The following is a 23,703-nucleotide window of genomic DNA, read 5'->3' on the forward strand; positions in this document are numbered from 1 at the left end:
TTTATCATACAGTAGATTCCTTTCATTCACTACCCTTTTCTTACTGAGTTATCCTACATACAAGAACATGTTTTTAATGTTGTCTGTCTCCTGTGGTATTCCTGTAAGTTTGCTATTATTAAAGTCCATAAAAAGGAAGAATAACAACAGGGTAAATTAACTCAGAAGATGAAAGGTCAAGTGACTACAAATAATATTATCTTCCTTATCTCCTGACCTTTTTAAAAAATCTGGGCTGCCACCCAAAAGTACTACCCTCATCTGGACTCTGTGTTTCCCCCATCAATTGAAAAAAAATCAAGAGAATTCCCTAGGAGTGTCACAATCCCAAGATGATGTAGCCAATTGGTCACCTTCCCATCCATGCACATTATTTTAGTGATGGGAATCGACAATTAAGTCAATTAAATTTACAACCCACTACGAAATGGCTGCTTACATAGTGCAGATAATATAGCTCCTACCATAATCATTCTGTACCAATGTTTTATGTGAACTTGGAGATCCTTAAGTCAGGCCCTCATGTTTGTTCAACAAGCTCATCATCCCTCTTCCTATACTCAAGATGGTCTTTAGGAAATATACTGACTGTAAACTTTTATTTTTTAATTATCACTACTTTTATTTTTTTAACTGTAGATTTGTGTTTTGCTTGCAGGTGTATTTTAGAGCTTGCAGCTCTTTTAGAGGCCAGAAGGGGGTATGCAGTCTTCTGGGATTGGAGTTACAGAACTTGGTGAGTGTCTTTATGGGTCACAGAACCACATTTGCTTCCTCTGGAAGATTACCAACTAGTCTTACCGACTGAGACATCAAACCAGCTCCATTGACTGGAAAGTTTTTTGCAAAAAAATTTTTCAGTTGTTTCTAAGATGGGATGAGAAGCTACAAAATTGGGATTTTATCTAAATGTGAAACAATTTTCATCAAATTCATACAGTAGGCATTGGATACATTACAAAAATTTATTTCATATTTGTCCCTTTTGTGCCTTTCTCCTCTGTTCATCAGTTCTATTTTCAGAACAACCTGAGTATTATCCATGGACAGATCTGCGACCAAAGATATCCTCAGTCTCTTTACAGGTCTATGCACTTCTCTCATTCTTTCATCTCTTCTTTGATTAGGTAACTAAAATCACAATGAGGATACTATCACATATTTCTGAATTAAAGTATTTTCAAAATGTTTCTTGGAATATAGATCTTGTCAAAACATATAGACAGAAAGGTAACCAAATAGGTTCATTAAAAAAGAGGTTTATAATCTTTGCTTATAAAATAATAATGAATATCTAAATATGATTGATTGATTGATACATAGGCTGAAATGGACTACACACTAGAAAATAAATGGTTTCAGGGAAAATATTATAAAATATAATACCAAAAACAGACCATAATAAATCAAGAATGATAGATCTACTGGAAATCATTGAATGATTATATTCTAAATATTTTCTATACATAATAATAGACTTTACACATTGATCCAGAGTGAAACAAGAAGTACTTTATAAACACAGTGAATGGGAATTTTTACTGGTAAATACATTGTATACGGAAGAAACAGACCTTCTTGTGCTAAGATAATCAACAGGTTTTACACGGAAAATTTTGCAGTATTAGTGGAAGAAATTGTTGCAATTAAGATGAATTTTATTAAATGTTTAAAATGCACTTAGATAACCAAATTTTTTTCACACTTTAAAATTAAAAAATTTAAATATACATGCATGTGTCATATATAAAACATGTATAACATGTTTTATTAGATATAGATACCTTAAAGAAGCATGTTTTCAGGATTTTCTTGAAGCTATGACTACTTAACATAAAAATTAACATGTCTTACAATAAAAAAATTGACATTAACAAAGCAACAATTTCCTGAAGCAAAAGTTGGAAATCTAGGTCATTATCATGGACATAATGAAGCAATGCCATGTTAAGCTGATTATTCCTTAGCTTTGGGCATATTTTATGGTGTGCTGTCTATTGGTATCAATATTTTATTCTAAGTATCCCCTAAGTTGCTTCTTATTTATTACCACCTTGTGTTTGTGCTATCAACATTGCATATAAAACTTTGCAACACACAACTAACTTTAGAGTGTAAGAAAAAAAAATAAAAGATTTAGATTACATTTTTCAAAAATTTGCTTTATGAATTGGAAACAACAAAGATCAAAACTTTCCTCATATTCAAATTGTTTCCAGATATCAGATAATGACATAATTTCTATGGTAATTCGCATAACTCAGAATAATTTACACTATATTTTCTATCATGACTTTTACATTATATTTTAATTCTATATTGTATTTTTTATTTATTACATGTTATACAATAATATCATTAAACTGAAAAATGGAAATATCAAAGGAAAATGAGTCCACCACCAGTTTTTAAGGAATAGAAGTAATCCTCTGTTGAAAATTCTCTGTTTTGCTCTGTACCTCATTTTTAAAATGTTATTATTTGGTTTGTTGGTGTTTAGTTTCTTGAGTTCTTTATATATTTTATAAATTAGCCCTTTGCCAGATGTAGGGTTGGTGAAATTCTTTATCCAGATTGTATTCTGCCATTTTGTTCTGTTGACACTGTCTTACAGAAGATTTTCATTTTCACAATGTCTCATTTATTAATTGTTGATCTTAGAGCCTGAGCTATCGGTTCTCTGTTCAGGAAGTTGTCTCCTGTGCCGATATGTACCAGGCATTTGTTGAGTGAATAGAAACAGAGACAAAGCTATAAAACTTTTGACAGGTGAATCCCATATTTAGGGATTCAAAACAAATTTGGAAATGTTTAGGGAAAGACATAACAAACTCTATATTCCAGGCAATGTTTCTATCTGAAATATAGACAATGTGTTAGAACATTTGTTATAAGAAGGAAAGGTTTCCCAAGAGCAAATTATCTGTGCTCAGTGACAGGTTGTCAGGCCTAATGGGAGTGGGAGTATTAATGTAATGTCAGTGGTGAGGCCAGAGATTCTGCTGAATGTTTATAATGCATGACACACACTTCCATGAGAATGAGCAGTGATGTGGTCTAAAGATAGAATAGTACATAGGCAAAGGAACCTGACCAGAGACTGCTCAGGACCGTTAGGAGGAAACTACTGAAATCAAGATGAGTTGAGTCATTAGCACATAAATGAAATGAAAAGTATGTCAAGAAAAAGACAATTACCAACTGAAGATTAGATCATTGATCTTTAACAAAGAAAAGGATAAATCGGGATTATGGTTTCTAAACTAACTCTAAAAGCATGGGATTGGATAAAGATTTCTTCAAATATTCCAGAGCAGTATATGAGTAACATTTCTCAGTTGACTATCAATAGGGGCTTATATCTATCCAATTGTAACTATAGGTTTGCACACACACACACACACACACACACACACACACACACACACACACGTATGTATGTATGTATGTGTGTGTGTGTGTGTCTGTCTGTATGGGGGTATGTGGATATATAACATACACATGTATGATTGTGGTAGATTAAAAGGGAATTTTCTATGTGATGCAGTATCACCTCAAAAGATAAGTGACACATTTGTACTTTCTCCTTTTGCTGATGGCTTTTTCTTTGGAGGGTGCAGATGTTATTGGCTTTTTCCTTTTATCTAGGTAGACCTTTCTCAGTAAATCTACTAATCACTGACAAATGGCAGTTATATAGTCTACCACAGATGGAATTTTATGTGATGCATCCATCAAGTCCCAAATTATTTCTGCTTCTTTCTTGAGCATGAGTTCTACCTCTACAAACCTTTTAGGTACAATTGAGAAATATTGCTGCTATCTTCCCTGAAATATAGCCAATCCAGAAGAGCTAAATAGTGGCATTTAGGTTTCTGTGCTGGAGAAATATTTCTGTGCTGTACTTCCTTATTGATGACAATATATCTTATCAGCTATCATTCACAGATGAAGCATTGATGAGGCTAGAAGAGAAGTGGAAAATATTTGGCAAGAGTCAAATCTTCTATCTTTTCCATTGTGAAATTTTAGTTTATTCTAATTGCTTATGTATAAAATCTGATAAAATTATGATTCCCAATACATTGGAAGTTGGACATGAGTAATGTATAATAATTGATTTTCATGAAACTTCAGCCTAAAATATGCACTCATGGTACTTTAACTTTTCCACAATATACGAAGTGCATCATGTTACATAGTGTTAAAGTTACTGATTAATTTATTGTAACATAATTTTACTATAGTTAAGTGTGCTTTAAATAATGTAAGAAAAATATTCCATGTCCTATAAAACTTTTATGAACTCATCAAAAAGAATTTTGCATCATTTTTTATTATACATTTGTCATGGGATGAATGAGCAGTCCCTCCCTAGGTCAAGATGTTTGAATGTTTGGTCTACAGTTGATGATATTGTCTGGAAAGCATGTGATTTGGTGAAGCTTACTGGAAGAGGTATGTGATTGGGAGTGGGCATGAGAAATGATAGTCCTTTACTACTTTTGTTTTGATTTGTACATTATGTTTCCAGTTGTTGCTTTGTACATTATGTTTCCAGTTGGCGGTACAATATCTCACTGTGTACACAATATACTTATGTCAAGAAACATGAAAAATAAGATTGTTGCTTAATGCAGAAATGCAGTGCTGCCTGCTGACTAGTGTTCATGGTGCTGAAAGGGACTCTGCAAACTAACAAAGAAGAAAAGTAATCATCAACTGCACCACATTATGAACCTTGTGATCCACAACAGAGAAATGCCTGCAAGAAATACTGATACACTTCTGGCACAAATCTTATGTAGTAACAAAACCCTATTGATTGGATTTAATGTCCACGCCATGAGATATAACCCATATGTGATGCTGCTACAATGACCAAAACCCAGAGACTAGAAAAGTATTTGCCTTAGGACAAAACCTACTATTATTCTACGAAAGAACATATCAATCAAATGATTCCTAGTAATATATTGTTAAGTCTTCAGATCACATCAGGGATCACTGTTAATCAGGGAAGTTTCTTCTTGCAGGATATGGTAATTAATCTTGTAACCCGACAATGTACAGAGTGTGATAAATTGAAGTACTTAGACCTAAATTGGGTATCTTTTAAAAGCTCTTTCAAGGATCTGATATCTATGAAGAAAATAAGTCAGAAAAATTGTAATACCCAGCGCATGTCCAGCTATCCTGCTAGGAAAGTGAATCAGGCTATCTGGGTGAGACATGATAGTCTATGGTCTGATGGTGGTGGAGAAGGACTCCTTTGTTGGAGTTCTAGGGGAGGGGAATAAGGTGGAAGAGGGAAAGAGGAGGGGAATGGAAAGATAGAAATGAGGGGATACCAATTGGGATGAAATATGAATAAATTATAATACAATTTCCAATACCAACACTTCATGAAATTCTCTTCAAGACACAGCAGAACTGATGGGCATATGAATTCACAGAGACTATATCTGTGTCAGCATGGCCACAATTTACATAAGTTAAGCCAATGTTTCAACACTAAGAACTGGAAGAATACACAATGTCCCAAACCTAACCAGAAAGCTCTTTGCAACTGATATTTGCTAGGAAAGGTCAACTCAATTTTTTCCAGCTGAATGTCAGTGGGTCCATCAACTACACTCCATATCAGGTTGCATGTCCATAAAACATTGACCAACACAATTCAGACTCCATGTCCTTTGTGTGTATGTGTACTGTTTTGTTTGCTTTTATAGTTTTAGAAACAATAAGACCAATAGTGTTAAATATATAAATTATTTATTTTATTAGAGTATAATATGTTTACATCATTTTGTCTTTCTTTTTCCTCCATCCAAATTGTTTCATAGCTCTTTCATTTATCTCTTTCAAATTTACGGAGTTTTAAAATTAATTTTTGTACATATATATGTATATACATATACACATGACACACATATGTATATAACTTATATAATAAAACATCAATAAATACAAAAGTAGAAACAAATAGCAATACTTTTATGTATGTTTCTTGGCTCATTTTACAAATAGTAACCTTTAATAAAAATAGAAATGATATTTAGAAACATCTATTCAATACAATATTATCCATTAATCTTACTAAGGACCCAAAGAGCATAATTACTTCTTTTGGAGTCAGTGGTTAGTGATATTTCACAATCCCCTGAACATTATAGCCGATTGTCATGGTTCCTGGTTGCTTTATAGAACATGGCAGTAAAACTGTAGTACTGAATACATGATATACATCAATCATAAAAAAAAATGATGAAATCAAGTTAGTACTGACAAGGTAGTTTCACCCTTATTGGTCAGCTTCTGTACTGATGGAAGATGCTGTGCATGCTACCAGAAGGGAAAGATTCAGAAGGTGGTACCCAAATGTGTAGAGTGTGAGCTACAATAATGACATGCTCTTTGAAACCACACAACTGCTTCAGTAGTGGCATGGATGTGGTAGGAATTAGCTAATTTACCTTTGGACTGGATTTAAGGCAGAATTAACATACCTGATGAAATTCATATGTGGCAGCCTTATCTACCCAATAATCTATGAGTTGAAGATAATAGGGCATAGGAGAGTACTTATTGCTATTATTCTACCATATAGACATGGTATTCAAACAACTATTAATGACCTAGGTTATATCCATATATTCAGACATCTATGAACCCTCATCTGAGAGCTTCTGTTTGTAGTCAGCACAGACAACCAACAGCTGGTGTGGTAGGCAATAAGAAACTGCAAAGTGCCTGGTACTATGTGGAAAATACAAGGCAAACCATACTGAAATCGCTCGGGGATTATTGTAGAAAATGTGACAGAATAAGTGCTTGACCCAGAAGGCATAGACAACTGTGAGAAAACTGTATCTTCAGTACACAGCAGAGCAGCTGCACACATGCACTCAGAGTGGTTGTGACAGCATGAACAAAGCCTGTGCAGTGCAAGATCAAACCCAATGTGGGAAAGGGAGATGCTATGAAGTTGAGCCACTAGTGCAGGAGCTAATGAAAATTCTTAGCTTCTGAGAAAGGAAGGGTTGAATGCGCTCTCGTCATACATTAATACTGGAGCAGCATGTATTGGCTTTTACAGGGGAAAAGAGACAAATGCGTGAGAAAGGAGAGACCTTTCAATCTAAGCAGATTTGGATAAGAGAAGGTAATTATAATCAAAAGGGTTATAAAAATCCTCAAAAAACTACCAAAATAAAAATACAATTTTACTTTCAATAATTATGTATATACATATAAGAGAATCATGAAATCATCATTAATATAATTTTTTAAAATATTAATGTCACTAATAAATAAGTACTTGAGAATCTGAATAAAGAAAAATTGATTTTGTTTCACATTTTAGAGGTCTTAGTTTCTTAGTTCCTAAATCAACTAACTGGTTGCTAGTCTGTGGATAATATGGTACCACTGCACTGAGATCATGACAATGCAGCTGTTCACCTTCTGCTGACCAGGAAGCATCAGAGAAAGGGTGGAATACATGTCTAAACATTATTTCTATGGCCTTTTCCCCAAGAATGTATTTCCTTCATTGTTTTCCTTTTGTAAGATTTCTGTAACTTGCCAATAATATTGGTTTCTCAATATGTAAGTTAAGTGTTGTATTTATAAAGATTGAGCCCTCCAAACAATGGAGACTTCTCCTAACAATGATCTCCACACATATCTAAACTGCAAACAAAATGTCAGTACATGAGCTTTTAGCATTTATTTAATATTTTAATCTTGATAGTCTCCTTTGTTTAAATTGTATTTTCAATAGACAATGATTAGGCATATGAGTAATTTCCAGTAAGTACAGTTTCTATTACATTAAAAATAATATATAAATGTCATAATACATCATCATGAAATAATTATGAAATTTGAGGTAAAATAATTTTAAAATGTTCAAATAAAACATCTAAAATTTACTCATTTGGGTAAGAAATCACTTTACCAATATTTGCTTCATAAATTTAGCTCAAATTCATTGCTATATTTAGTATATTTATCTTACCAATCAGAAATTATACATGCATATATATAACTTTATATTAATTTTTATTTTAGTAAAGTATATAATCTAATATTGTATGGTTTGCCAAAGGTCAAGCAAGACTTGTTAAGCTGATAAAACAACATCTGATTCAAGTTCATATAATTGCCTTCCATTTACATATAACTTTTCTATGTGATGCTATCTCATTACTAAAAGGCATATGTTCTTAAAAGCACAAACACACACACACACACACACACACATACACACACACACACACACACACACACACACAATTCCTTTCATAGCCACTATACCAAATCATGAACTATGATAAAAAGTTAAAATGAAATATTGTTTTATTCCTTCCATGCTACATTGCTGGGGACATTATGCCTAACAATCCTGGCAGGATTATAAATCATACATAGAGATTAGCTATGGCTCGCCAATCATTCACTGTCTGAATGCACTGTCTTGATGTGGATAAGATCTAAGTAACAAGACTTACTGCAGTAGTATATAGATGTTTAAAGTACCACATTACCATAAAGAATAAAGCAGATGGCAGATGTCCTCAGTTATACATGATGACATTAACATGACAAAACCCATATCAGTACCACAACTCATCTAAAATTCTATTACTTCATTATTGATTAATTGCTTCAACTTTAGATTTGCTTGAGATGAACTTGACTTATATGCACACTTTGTCTTTTTATTCCAGAATGTTCTCCCTGTCAAAATGAAGCAATCTGTTAGTTTTCTTGCAATAAAGTGAAAATGTAAGGTCATGCATTTGCCCTTAATACAAGCAACACACATTCAATGTTGTTTCCATCCAACCAAAGACAAACAAGTGTGTAACAATAATGGCTTAAATGATTTCTCTGTGATTACCATTATGGCAAAACTTGTACTTATACCTTCTTTTTAATTTCCCCTATAATTGCTTTCATTCAAGTAAAATGTATCAGAAGAGAAACACTGTATCCTTTATACTAGAATATGAGTTTCAAAATTTCAAATATGAAAAGTTACATGACAATGAAGGATTTTATGTTAGCTATTTTTACAAGCTGAGTAAAGATTTTAAGATTTATTTAATTTTATAGTTGAGACAAAACAGTATCATATGTTTTCTGTAGTCACTGAAGTATGAAGTTTTCTTTTTCAAATATGTGCACTATACATCTTCAAATAGTCTTTGAAAACAGCTTGTGATATATTGTATCTCTTTATTTTCAAATTTTCTATAGTAAAGCTGTTAAGTATACAGATGCATATATAAAGGAAAAGCTGGTGTTTTTTAAAGAAACTTTTTAAATTGTTATAAGAAAGATAATTACAATTAAAATACTATAGATCTTAATATTTCTATTTGCATGTTGAATGCTGGTAGTGATTCATAATTTCTTTACAATGATGTTTACTAAGTTTCAAGTAAGACCATTTTAATTATACTATATCTATGTTCATATTAATTACCTCCTCCTGGATACCATATATATATTCACTGATAGTAGTTCTCCTACTAGATTTCTTATATAATTTGATTATCTTTGGAGAATTTCTAATAACTTGTCATTGTAGACATGCATTAAAACTTTTGCACAATTATTTTAACAATTAACCAAAAACAGTCTTTAGAGAAATTATAATCAACCTTCACATTTTCCTTCAACAATTCTATCAGTTTTTAATAAGAAAATTCCTAAGACTCAAGGCAGAAGTATTAAATCTGATAATTGATTTCTTATGTGCCATTGTCACCAAGTTCCTAACATCAACTTAAGAATGAAAGATGTACAAAGTAAAAGATAGATACAAGTACTGTGTATACCAAGATTTTTTTTTTTGACACACGATCTCTCTGTGTAGTCCTGGCTATCCTATAGTAGCTTTGTAGATCAGGTTGGCATCAAACTTGCAGTGATCCAACTGTCTCTGCCACCTGAGTGCTGGGATTGAAGGCATATGCCACTATATATATATATACACAACCAAGATTTTATGGTAAGACAGGTGTTATCCAAATCCTAACAGATTTATAAGTGTTTGTAGAATATGAAATACAAGACGCCAGGTAATGAAATATGAAATTAGCACCATACAACAGATATGATATGGAGAATTTTATTATACAAACATGGCGTGGAGAAACAAGGGGGGCTTCTCCAGAGAGAGACAGAGAAAAAAGAAGAGAGAAGGATGAAGTAAGATAGCAAAGAGAAGTAGGTGGGATTGTCTTTTTATGTATTCCTGTACAGGAGCATGCCTAGTTCCAGATAAGTAATGATGTTATAGGTTGCTAGGCATACTGAGGCAGTATGCTAACATTCCTCCCTTTTATATAAAAGCAAATGAGTCACTGCATGTAAGGCAGATTTAAGTATGTAAATGGAAGCTCTTGCCTGCCAGGTAAGGGGGAAATATTGAGAGAAAGCAAGAGTAACAAAATGTTCAGGTGAAGGGGAAGGAAAATCTTTGTGCTGGAAACTTCAGGCTAGAGGGCAGCGTATGTTAGCCAGGTCCTACAGCAGACAGGGACCAAGAAGTGTTGGAAGAACCTGGAGCTGTTAGCCTGAGTCTGAAGCACACCATTTCATCCTTTTGTAAATAGATAAGGGATAAAGAAGTCAAATCTTCGACTGATTTCTACTAACAGGAAGGGAGTCAAAAGGCTGAAATGTTGGCTAGGTCCTGGAAGAGTAGGCTGTTGTATTTGCTGTCCAGCTAGGAGGAACAGTGCAGATCCAGATGGCATGATCTGTCAGGCTGGACTGGCAAAACTATAGTTAGCTGTTTTGGTGCAGTCCTGAATGTAGGAAATCTTGCAGAATACTGGAAACATATATATATATATATATATATATATATATATATATATATATATATATATATATATATATATATGCTTAAGACAAAGTTAGTAGGTTTGGGAGAATATTCCCTTTAGGTGTACATTGGAAATTCTTGGTAGAGTGAGCAGAGATGGAAGTTTTGGAACAAAGAAGAGAAAAGCTGGGATGTAGGAAACTGCCTTTCATTTTACTTTAGGTGTATATTTGAAATTTTTGGGAGGTAAAGAAGAAAAAAGGCTTAAAAAGAAGAAGCCTCCTTCCAAGTTACCTTAGAAAAGGCTTAAACATAGTGAACTCCTTTCCATTTTACCTGAGTGCTGGAGGTAATTAATAGGTCTCATTTTCTATCTATCTAAGTTGGATGCAGAGTTGTGTAAGCTTAGCAGCCCTTAATGTGGGCATAGGGATTTGAAATCCTCCAGAAGGCATGCCAGAGAAGCCTAGAGAGTCAGTGGATGAACTATTTCCTTTGGGTGGGTGTGAAGTCAGTAATCTGTTAGAGCATCCCCAGAAACGGATTGTGATTTTAAAAATGCAGGTACAGACTGTCCCAGTGACTAGTCAGTGGTAGACAACCACCAAGAGTTGCCAGCCCTAACAGTAATGGCCTGGCTCTGAGACACAGCCCCAAGTAGTAATAGATCTGTGGTAGTGGCAGGAGGTGGCAGCTGAGGGGCAGAGGGGAGGCTGGGGAAGCTGTGTTGGTGGTCTCACCAAGTGGGAAAAGTTCTAGCTGTAGGTCAGTGAGGCAGACCAGCAGCAGTTGTGAAGATTGGAGTTGTGTACCTCCACTCCCAGTGAACCAGACTTCCATAGTGCTTTAGACAAAGGGAAGCATTTATGCCATCTTGGAAGGGAATATTCATTTAATTAGCTGCTGTTGGGAGGAATCCCACCCTCTGAAATAGGCAAAAGGTGGGACATTTAGATTGTTAATTGGCAGTACTTATCTGGGTTCCATTTGTTCTGAGAGGTGGATTTCTTGTAGCTTACAAGAATCCTTTTTAAGTACATAAAAGGAGATACACCTTAGACATGTTAACAGCATCATTCTTTGCAATCTGTAGTGTAATACACATTATTAGCCAGGTACACATTGTAGGAAAAGGCAGTAGACCTATAGCATAGCACAGGCTTGGGGGAAAGCTTTGGGTTAAATGCATGAGTATTCTTGGAGGTGAGTTTAGGAAAGATGGAAGCCCTGTGGATTTTCCTGACATCTATGAAACAGTAACATGGGGAGGACAGAAACTGCTTGTAAAGCAGGATGTCAAAAGCTCACATTTGCATCTGTACACATCCTGAAGGAGGGGCTTCCCGCTGTTTCGAAGACTGGATGTATATTATTTAAGCACACTGGGAAAATATTAAGCCTATATTTAAAAGATAAACCAATGGAAATTTAAAATCCTGACTTTGGAAATATGAAAAAGGACTGCAGAGTGGAATGTGTTTTTTTTTTTACTATAGTTAGATTAATAAATCAGAGATCCATAGATTAGTGTCAACACTTGAACAGTTTCAGTGCAGCAATAGTATATCAATATGAAGAAATAAAACATCCTTTTAGATATTTTGACCTTCATGACTTGAATTTAGCGATCTTAAAATACCTTCTAAGATCTTCTAACATTCATCATTTTAGACTTTCTAACATTCATAATTTGCATGTACCAACTTTAAGACACCTTCTTGGACTCTACAACATTCACAAAATGTCTTAAGCTTTAAAGCATACATGAAATTGCTGTGAGCAGTCACTGTCCTTCAGCTAAAAGAATGGTAAAAGATTGTATCTGAGACCTGTCTTTTAAGACAAGCAAGGAGGTAGACTGAATCTTGATAGACCTGGAACTTACAGTTTGGTATCAATGCATAGAGAGAAATGAAAAAGTATCCTTAGCCTCCCATGATAGAAGTTGACAAGGTGACTGTGCAGCCCGAGTATGGGGTTAAAATAGACCTGTAGCAGTATCCTGGATTTGGCAAGGGTGCTGAATCTAAGAGCTCTCTGTACTTTGAGAGGTCAAGGAGCTTGGACATTGGAAGTGTCTACAGCCGTTGTGCTGGTTTAACCTCCAGTTGTTGAGCAGAGTAGACAAGTCTGCATGGGACCATTTTGACTTCCAGAGGGCAGTCTGCACACAGGTAGGATATAACTTTTAGGCAGCTGGGGAATGAGTGTCCCTTTCTTGATGTTTCTGAAACAGATCCCTGGCCAAGCTGGCTCAGACTGGACCCCTGCAGGAGGTGCAGTGTAGACCTCTATTTCCTTGCCTCAGGGTGGTGGCTAAGGCCTGGAGTATAGTTTTTTGCTGTGTCAGAGCCTGTTGGAAAGGTTTCTCCCAGGATTTAAAGATTTAAAAAAATATAATTTTTTCTATTTTCTGATATGTTTATTTTTTTTTTGTCTGAAATTTTTTTCCTCCTTTATTAATTTATTCTTGTTACATCTCAATGGTTATCCCATCCCTTGTATCCTCCCATTCTTCCCTCCCTCCCGTTTTCCCCTTATTCCCCTCCCCTATGACTGTTCCTGAGGGGGATTACCTCCCCCTGTATATGTTCATAGGGTATCAAGTCTTTTCTTGGTAACCAAAGTAATATCCCACTCTCCACTCTACTGTGGAGAGTGTTCTGTCCATTGGCTAGATCTGGGTAGGGGTTTAAGGTTTACCGCCTGTATTGTCTTTGGCTGGTGCCTTAGTTTGAGCGGGGCCCCTGTGCCCAAATCTGCCTATCATAATGTCCTACTTGTAGGCTTCTAGGACCCTCTGGATCCTTCTACTTTGCCATTCTCCCATGCTTCTCTCATCTAGAGTCCCGAAACTTGTGGATAAATGGATTGAGCTAGATTTGATCATAATGAGTGAGTTAACCCAGAAGCAGAAAGACTCAAATGGTATATACTCACTTATATTTGAATATTAGCCCAAGGGGCATGTCCCACGAAAGCCTCACTTAACAGAAAACTGAGACAGAGGGGAGGATATTCTAGTGGGACTGTAGATGAGTTAAAAAAATATTTTTTACCAGTTTCTATATGGGGCTTTAAGAACTATCTTCAGTTTTTTAGTTAAGATGGCAGTGAGACAATTGTCTATCTTAAGAATACAGGGGGAGGTAATCCCCCTCAGGAACAGTCATAGGGGATGGGAATAAGGGGAAAATTGGAGGGAGGGAAGAATGAGAGGATTCAAGGGATGGGATAACCATTGAGATGTAACAAGAATAAATTAATAAAAAAAAAGAATATTTAGACAAACAAACTTTGTTTAATTTACAGCTGTATATAGCACAGCCCATAAAAAAGGACAACAGAACAGATAGATGTAGTTTTAGTTTATAAAAATCCATAGCTTATAAAAGTTTAAAGCTATATTCTAGATTAGTAAAAACAAGGCTAAATATATTCATAAGGCAGTGACTTTTTAGGCTTTGAGAATGAAGGTTAGGCATAACAATCCAGTTTTAATATTGTAATCTAATGAATGTTAATACAACAGAACATTATAGAAAAAATAAAAAACTGAATCAAGTCCATTATCCAGGAGGCCTGTAGTTGAATCCAGGGCCCCTGGTGAAAGGAGAAATCGCATTTATTTATTTGTTTCAGCAGAGATTCATGGTCTGAAGGAAAGACTTGTACTCCCCTGAGGCACCTGAAAGAGGAAGTGTTCTGAAGCAGCCATTGCTGCTGCTGAGCTCCCACAGTGTGATAATGGTAGCTCTGGTGGTAATTTTGTAGTGAGAAGAGGCAGAGGAAAGTAAAGTTCGGCACAAAAGACAAATTATTGTAGGGCAGAAATTAGATAGAAAGGATCCCAGAGTCCATCAGCAATTCTGGAAGAGCCTTTCCTATTAGGTAGTCACCAATTTTAAACATGAAAAATATGATACCAGGCAACAGATATGAAATGGTTAAGTTTGTTATAGAGAAAGAGAGGGGGAGGGGGGAAGGGAGAGAGAGAGAGAGAGAGACAGAGAGAGAGAGAGAGAGAGAGAGAGAGAGAGAGAGAGAGAGAGAGAAAAGAAGAAGAAGAAGAAGAAGAAGAAGAAGAAGAAGAAGAAGAAGAAGAAAAAGAAGAAGAAAAAAAGAAGAAAAAGAAGAAGAAGAAGAAGAAGAAGAAGCAAAACAAGTAAGAGAGAGAGAAACAAAAGAGATAAAAAGAGGTAAGGTAGATAAAGACAGGATGGAAGTGTCTTTTTATATACTCTTGGGTAGGGGCACACCTAGTGACAGGTAGGTAATGACATCATAGGTTTCTAGGCAGACTGGAGTAGTGTGCTAACTTTTTGTGTCTTAAAATTGAAAAAAGACATGTTAATGGACTGTCTTGACAGCATTCAACATTTCATCCTGTATAAATATCACTTTCCAATAACCAATCCAAGTTACAGTGGGTTGTGATTGATTATCTCAGTTAGGGAACTCGTGATCTATTTTCCTGTGAATATCTGAATTCCTTATTTTTTTTTAACGTATTTAGATTTGAAACAGAGATTGTCGGTCCAGAATGTGATCATTTATATTCACTAGTATGTATAAACCAGAACAAGTATTATGAAAGTACAACCTACAAATCAAGTCCTGATTTGTATCCTGTTGCTGCTAGTAACAACTTTATTGACATATTTGTCAATTCATTTTGTATCATATATGAGTCTTTGTGGACAATATTAGTTCAATGTCAGATTCATATGTTAAGTAGAGTCATGATATTTACTTTCTTCCAATAAAAAAAGTGTGTCCACTGCATAATCAGTTTATCACATTCGCCGTCTTTGAGAGAGATCATATCTTTATGTTATTTTTTTTTACTTTATTAATTTATTCTTGTTCCATCTCAATGGTTATCCCATCCCTTGTATCCTCCCATTCTTCCCTCCCTCCCATTTTCCCCTTATTCCCTTCCCCTATGACTGTTCCTGAGGGAGATTACCTCTCCCTGTATATGTTCATAGGGTATCAAGTCTCTTCTTGGTAATCTGCTGTCCTTCCTCTGAGTGCCACCAGGTCTTTATATTTATGTTATTTTACCTTCTTAAATCTCAAATGTCTTAAATGTCTTGAGGATCCATTATTACCTATATCTTTCCATAGTTTTTATTATCTTCTATACAACCTTTGCAATTATTTTGTAATATTATACATAGTCTCGGTTTGCTATACATTAAATCATACCCTTTCAAACACAAAGCAACTTGTTTTTAAAACTATAGGGAACAAAGTAAGCTCAGGGTATCAGGTGAGAAATATCAGTGTGTTCAGCCATTACTGTGCTTTACTTGGACTATTAGAGAGTAGTTACTTAAGGTAGTGTGTGTTGGAAAGGAATGTTCATTATGGGCGCACAGAATAGCATCTTTTAAACTTTCTACAATCCCAATGAGTTAGTACATTTCATAATGTACCACCATTATTAAGTAGGTCTCAAACTTTTGCAGCAATTCCCTGAATTTCACATGAAATTTAGTGAAACTGAAAGTCCAACCCATAAGATCCCTTTTTGAATTTTGTTTAATTTATACTAAAAATTTTAAAATGCCATCATAGCATATGTCTTCATAGTATCTTATCACCACAATGTTTGAGAAGCCAAAGGAATTAATCATTTTTAGTGACGTTGTATACATGAAACAGCCACTAGCCTCCCTTAAGAGCCTTTGCCACCTGTGCCAATTAAGTATCTCTCAAAACTATGAGAATGCCTAGGTTATATCACTCACTTGAACTTTTAAATAAGTCTTTTGATATTATGATCAGGCACAATCTGGTTCTCAAAGTTCTATATGATGAGATTCTTCCCTTTTGACAACACATCCATGTCAAATAACTTAGAATTTTTACTTGGTGTAGCATTGCCTATGGTCATATTTATAATACAGTGAAGATATTAAGCAGCAAAATATGGAAAGAAAACTGGATTAAACTATTTAATTTTATTAGGAATAAAGTTTACTAAAATATTTAGATTTTTTTATTGTTTTCTTTTGAAAAATTTATAAATGGATAACGTCCTTTTCCCTGCAACTCCTTTTGTGTTCCCAGTCCCTCACAAGCTCTGGGCTTCATCTTTCTTGGTATAATATATATTTTATTAGTGTAATATTATGTATATATACATGTGTGTGTGTGTGTGTGTGTGTGTGTGTGTGTGTGTGAGTTTATTGACTTTTCTTTTATGGCTTCACATGTGGGATTTTTTACTTATCAGATTGTTATATCTTTGGTGAGGACACTGTCTCTGTCTGTCTGTCTCTGTCTCTGTTTCTATGTTTCTCTGTTTCTCTCTCTCTCTCTCCCTCTCTCTCTCTCCCTCCCTCCCTCCCTCCTTCTGCCTTTAACTCATTCTTTATGGAAGAGTCTTATAACCTTTTTCTCAACCACTTTCAGATGTCAACTGGTGTTATCATATTTTGTTTAGCCAGATATATCATTAAGATTATCTATAAGTAACTCATATCATACATATAATATATCATCTCATTGGAGATGTCCTAATTATCTAGCTTATTATTTTTCCCCTTTTCCTCTTGAATAATGCTCCCTGAAGCAAAGACATAGATGCTGTGTTAAAGATGCATAAACTGGGGACTAGCACCTGATGTTCATTTGCACTTGTTTGCTCCCAGAATTTGAAGGTAGCGTGTTATTCCTTAAAAAGACTACATATTTCTGACACATGGCTTGAAAGTATAAACCTAAAACTGACATAGAAGCCTCTCCCTGATGACCAGCTCTCATAATAACTAAAGGTACCATTCAAGTTCCCAAAGGAGAAAAATAATTAGAGTTCTTACTAACCTCTAAATCCTATGAAGCACAGAAATTACTTATGTGTAAGATATCTCCAAGGGTAAAACAGTGGCAGTATTGCCTTGGGAGAAGCCAATAGCCATATAATTTGATCTAAAGCTCGCTCTATAAAAGGAAATTAGTGTCTAACACTGGAAACATACCTAGCTACCTCTGGATGTTCAAGCTGTGCATTCTGGAGGTGAATCTTCTACTTCCACTGCTCCTAGGATAATGCCCAAATGCACTCTAAGTACCTATCTCTGTAGCCACAGATAAATTTAGATTTACCTCCACTTAAAAAGAATCTGCCAGTTTTGCAGCAAATTTAGGGTATTATAGTTGTTCACACCAGATTAAACTATAGAGGATGGCTGTATCTTTGAGTATCCATGAAGTCACACTTAAGCTTATACATAATAAAATCACTCATTCTAATGATCGGCCATCCAGCTGGAATGTAAAAGAGTTACTAGATCTTATTCAGACAACATGGTCAGTGAACAAAGAAAAATGCTGTATTTTTGCTGATGATATTTACACGTACCTTCAGTGGTTCTTGGCATAAGTTTTACACATGCTATTTGATGGCTAACATTTAGATGTATATTATTCTTTTCTATATAGTGCCTGATATTTAGGTGGAATCTCATTTTAAAAAATATTTAACCTGAAAGATATTAAGAAAGCCAATTGTGGTTTCTAAAATACATACAAAGTCACAGTAAAATGATATCTTAAATAATTAGAATTATACAGAATTTACAGTAGGGTTGGAAAGCTGAAGACTTGATAGATTCTTGCCACAGGCTTTATGAAATCAACTATAACCATGAAACATAATTTTGACATCTTTATGATTGTTTCAATGTGTTCACTTTGAAAGCCATCATGTGCTTGCTGCTCTTTGGCGAACCATGAAAACTGCACATCTGTTCCCTTAAAGAAATTGACATGATCTGGCTCAGTAACCTTTATATAGTGATTGTTCCTCTTCAAAACACCAGCGAGCATATTACAGTACAAAGTTACTGAATATCTATCTGTGTTATGTAGTCAGCTTGATTTAGCATGGTTTACAAAGGTATACTACACGTTTGCTTTCTAAATGTGATAGCAGCATTTATGTAATTAAACTCGCTGTGTAGATCTACAATGTAGCCACTCAAGTCAAAATTTCATCATTGCAGGTTGTAAAAACATTTTTCTAACACTAAATATAACGACTAGATAAAATGAATAGCCAGTGACATATATGTTTCCTTCTGATGGAGAATATATAACTATACAATATAATAATTGAACCTAAGGGAATGGAAAATTTTAGATATAGAACTATTTTCAAAAATAGTTCCTCTGACAACAGGTTTTTTGAAGAATAGAAGAGAAATTATTAGTCCATCTGTGACTAATTCTTGAAGTGTTATCTGTTCCTTTACCAACAATTTCAATTGTAATTCAGTATCCGCCCCCGTGGATTTTTAGAATAGTTAATTAATTTGCCAGTATGCAGTGATTTTTTCTAGTATAAATAAAGCAATTCAATATACAACTCAAAGTTGTATCAGTTGTGATATCCAATGTGTAGTATTCACTAAGCAGCAGCACCAGGTGTTAATGTGTAAAACCAGGGCAGTATACAAATATGTGATTTTCCTCCTTAACAGCTATTTTCTGTAGAATAAATTTTTTTCTTTCAAGTCGATATTTTTTTTTCACACATGAGGAAAATTTGTCCACATAATGGATGTGGTGCATATTATCAGAAGGGTATTTAAATAATGTGCATTGTGCATAATATCAGAAGGGTATTTAAATAATGAAACAAAGCTAAATTAGTTTTAACACCAACATTAATTTTAATATTTTATTTAGTTAATATATGTAAAATATACATGGTTATACATTTACATATATAAATTTTCACACTGATGTTTTATAAAATATCTGTGAAGTTAGGGGTAAGACTTGAAATATCCCATTTCAATCACTCAATATTTGTGTGTGCTATTTCACAGTCTCCTTTTTCATTATACTGTATAGAATGGTTTAATTTTAGGTGTGTTTACCAGAGATTAATGTAAACTTACTGGTCTCCAACCTCAGGTCTCTAAAAGCATATTTATTTGTTATAATTATAATAACATCATGGTAATTATATTTCCTTTTCTGGTTATATATTTTTTTTAATTTTTATTAGTTTATTCATATTACATCTCAATTGTTAGCCCATCCTTCATATCCTCCCATTCCTCCCTCCCTCCCGCTTCCCCCCTACTCCCTTCCCCTATGTCTGTGACTGAGGGGGACCTCCTCCCCCTGTATATGCTCATAGGGTATCGAGTCTCTTCTTGGTGACCTATTATCCTTCCTCTGAGTGCCACTAGGCCTCCCCATCCAAGGTACATGGCCCAATATGGGGCACCAGAGTTTGTGTGAAAGTCAGATCTCCTTCTCCACTTAACTGTGGAGAACGTCCTGTCCATCGGCTAGACTGGGTAGGGGTTCGAGGTTTGCTGCCTATATTTTCCTTTGCTGGTGCCGTAGTTTGAGGAGGACCCCAGGGCCCAGACCCGCCTGTAGTTTTCCAGGACCCTCTGGATCCTTCTATTTCCTCATTCTCCCAGATTCTCACACCTAAAGTCTCAATAGGATGTCCTCCCCTCTGACCCACTTTCCTGGTAGGTAAAGTTTTTCATGGGTACGTACCCCTTTGACTAGTGTCTCAATATAAGTGAGTATATACCATTTGACTCTTTTTGCTTCTGGGTGAACTCACTCATTATGATAATTTCTAGTTCAATCCATTTGTCCACAATTTTCTCGGAAATTCCTGGTTTTTAATAGCTGAGTAGTATTCCATGGTGTAAATGTATCACAGTTTCTTTATCCATTCTTCTACTGAGGGACACCTAGGCTGTTTCCATGTTCTGGCTATTATGAATGAGGCAGCTATGAACATGGTTGAGCATCTGTCCCTATTGTGTGGTAGTGCATCTTCTGGGTATAGTCCAAGGAGTGGAATAGCTGGGTCTTGCGGAAGCCCTGTGCAGTTGGGATTAACCTACACAACCAGAGAGCTTGTGTTCTGGTTATATTTTTAATGCTATTATTGGAGCATTTAGTGGTGATTAAAATCTATGTTATATAGAAAAAGGCAATTAATTCTCAGTATGTTATTCTATCTTTTTACTTTTTAAAAATACAGTTTCACTTAAGAAAATATATGTGCTTGTGTGTGTTCTTGTGTTTATGTGCACTGTGTGTGCAAGTATCCATAATGGTGAGAAATGGGTGCTGCAAGACCTAAAATGAGTCATGGACATTTGTGAGGTTTCTGATGTGGGTTCTATGAAACAAACAATGGACCTTTATAAGGTCCTTTAATGAAGGAATCATCTCTCCAGACTTCTAATTATAGATGTTTATTTTATTTGTTATCCATTTACTTTTTCCTCTTAAATCATTGATGGACATGCATAGACTTAAGAGAAAATGTGAAACTCACATAAAATGTTAATTGATTAGAGCTATTGTAAACTATATCTTTTTATTATTAGGTAAACTTGCTTTTAGACAATTTGACATGTACATATCGTATACATGGAACACTCTTATCTCACACCTTCTTTGTCACACTCATCTCTTCTCACAAACCTCACTTAATGTTTATAATGCTTCCTTAAGTTTTATGACCCACTTAGATTATACAGGGCTATCTGAATGACAAAAAGTTTGAGGCATTTGTTTAATGTGATGAGTCTCACACAGAGGCACTTCTTTTCCAGCATGAAACTCTAGAAAACAAGTTTAAAATAATCTAAACCTATTTACATTTCATTTTATCTGGGGAAATATTTTGTATTACTGAATTTAAATATTTTTTTTCTTACTAATACTTAGTTCTGTTTATGTAATTGATTGAACTATGCTAAAATCTTTTATTTTCTAAAATTTTCATTCCATTTTAGAGTATGGTGGTCTACGTAGTTGGTAGTAAATGCACATTTATGTACCAAAATGAACAAATAGTTTTCATTGTTTCCATACACAAAAAGACATATATTGAAATTTAATATATAGTAATCTTATGGATTGAACAAAATATATTAAAATATATTGATCCTTTGAAAAGACCTATGCAGATGAATGTTTTCTTTTCTTTTTTTTTAAAAAAAGAACAATGTCTTTTTATTAGACAAAATTTCAGCATGATATAACTGGGATTTATTCTTGGTATATCTTGAGGCTGCAATCACGACATTGGGCAGCCTGAGTGCTCATCAGAAGGCTCAGGAGGACAGTCCAACTCAAGGTCACCAAGACTGTCTATTAAAGTCTGCTTCTCATACAGTGATTTCAAGGCTGCTGACACCCTGTCTATGGTGAGTGGGGTCTTTATAAGCTCCTAGAAAATAAATGTATTCCATCTTCAAACTACTAACTTTGGGGAAACCTCCCATGCAGCCCTTCTTCATATGTCCCCTTTCTCTGCATCATGGTGTCTGATCCAAAGATCCAAAATTATTTATTTATTTATTAGACAGTTAGTTCACTTCACATCCTAATTGTAGCCTCCTCTCTCATCGCCTTCAGATCCAAAGTGGTTGTACAAGTTTGCACTCCCACTATCAATAGAGGAGTGCTCTCCTTTCTCTACATCCTCACCAGCATGTGCTGTCACTTGGGCTTTTGATCTTAGCCATTATGACAGGTGTAAGATGGAATCTCGGAGACTTTTTGATGTGCATTTCCCTGATGACTAGGGACATTGAGCATTTGTTTAAGTGTTTCTCAGCCATTCAGTATTCCTCTGTGGGAATTCTCTGTTCCAATCTGTACCCCATTTTTAATTGGATAGTTTGGTTTGGTGGTGTTTAACTTCTTGAGTTCTTTATATATTATGGATATCAGCCCTTTCTCAGATGGAAGGTTGGTGGAGAACTTGTCCCAGTCTGTAGGCTGCTGTTTTGTTCTTTTGACAGTGTCCTTTGCTTTACAGAATCTTTTGAGTTTCATAAGATCCTGTTTACTAATTGTTGATTTTAGAAGTTGAGCTGTAAGTTTTCTGTTCAGGAAGTTGTCTAGTCTGCCAATGAACTCAAGGCTTTTCCCCACTTTTTCTTCTACAGATTTAGTGTGTCTTGTTTTATGTTGCAATCTTTAATACAATGGGACTTTAGTTTTGCCCAGGGTGATAAATAAGGGTCTATCTTATAGAATATGGCATTTAAAGATGTTTATATTAATGATTTTTTTGATAATAAGACAGGTTAGCTCCTGGCAACACCCAGCCTACCTCAAAGATGCTGATGAGTATCAGTGAACCTCCTCATGGAGATGACTTCAAATATGGGAAACAAGCCACTGGACAAGATATCCTCATTTCTATAACAGACACAATTCTGCCTAAAACTTGACAAGTTGGATGAATGCACAGTCATTGGCCAATTTCTGACAAGACAGGGTAAGAACGTCCTCAATAATTCCTGTCTCACAAATATGTCTGCCAATTATACTGGGCCAGAAGGCTGAAGATGATGCTTCAATAATTTAGAACTATGAGTGACTATTCAGACAGCAAACTGTCCCTCTGTCGTTTTTTAAAAAAATAAATTTGGAAGCTGCTAACCCTCACTTCCTGATTACTCAGGTAATTAATTTTACTCCTTTTCAAGTCTCTGATGGGACTGAGTATCAAATAGTTGAGTTTCACAATTAATCCTAGGTTTTTACAGGTTAAGATATCTTTAGGTCTAGATAGATGTTTTAAGTTGATAGAGATGAGATATGATACATATTGAGCTACATTTAGAATTTTGAACTCACCGAGATAGTAAAATGTTTTCTTCAAGGTTTCCAAATGCAAACAGCCAAAGCACAATGAATTTAACATGAATGTAATTACTGAATGTTCTATGGTTCTTTTTGCTCTATGTATTGTATTTTATATAGGTGTAATATTTAAATATATATATATAAATTTAAAAATGTGAAAAATAAAGATTTATTTGCATTTTCTATAAGTAGAC

Source organism: Acomys minous (assembly GCF_964271855.1).
Source record: "Acomys minous genome assembly, chromosome: 5".
Classification (NCBI taxonomy): Eukaryota; Metazoa; Chordata; class Mammalia; order Rodentia; family Muridae; genus Acomys; species Acomys minous.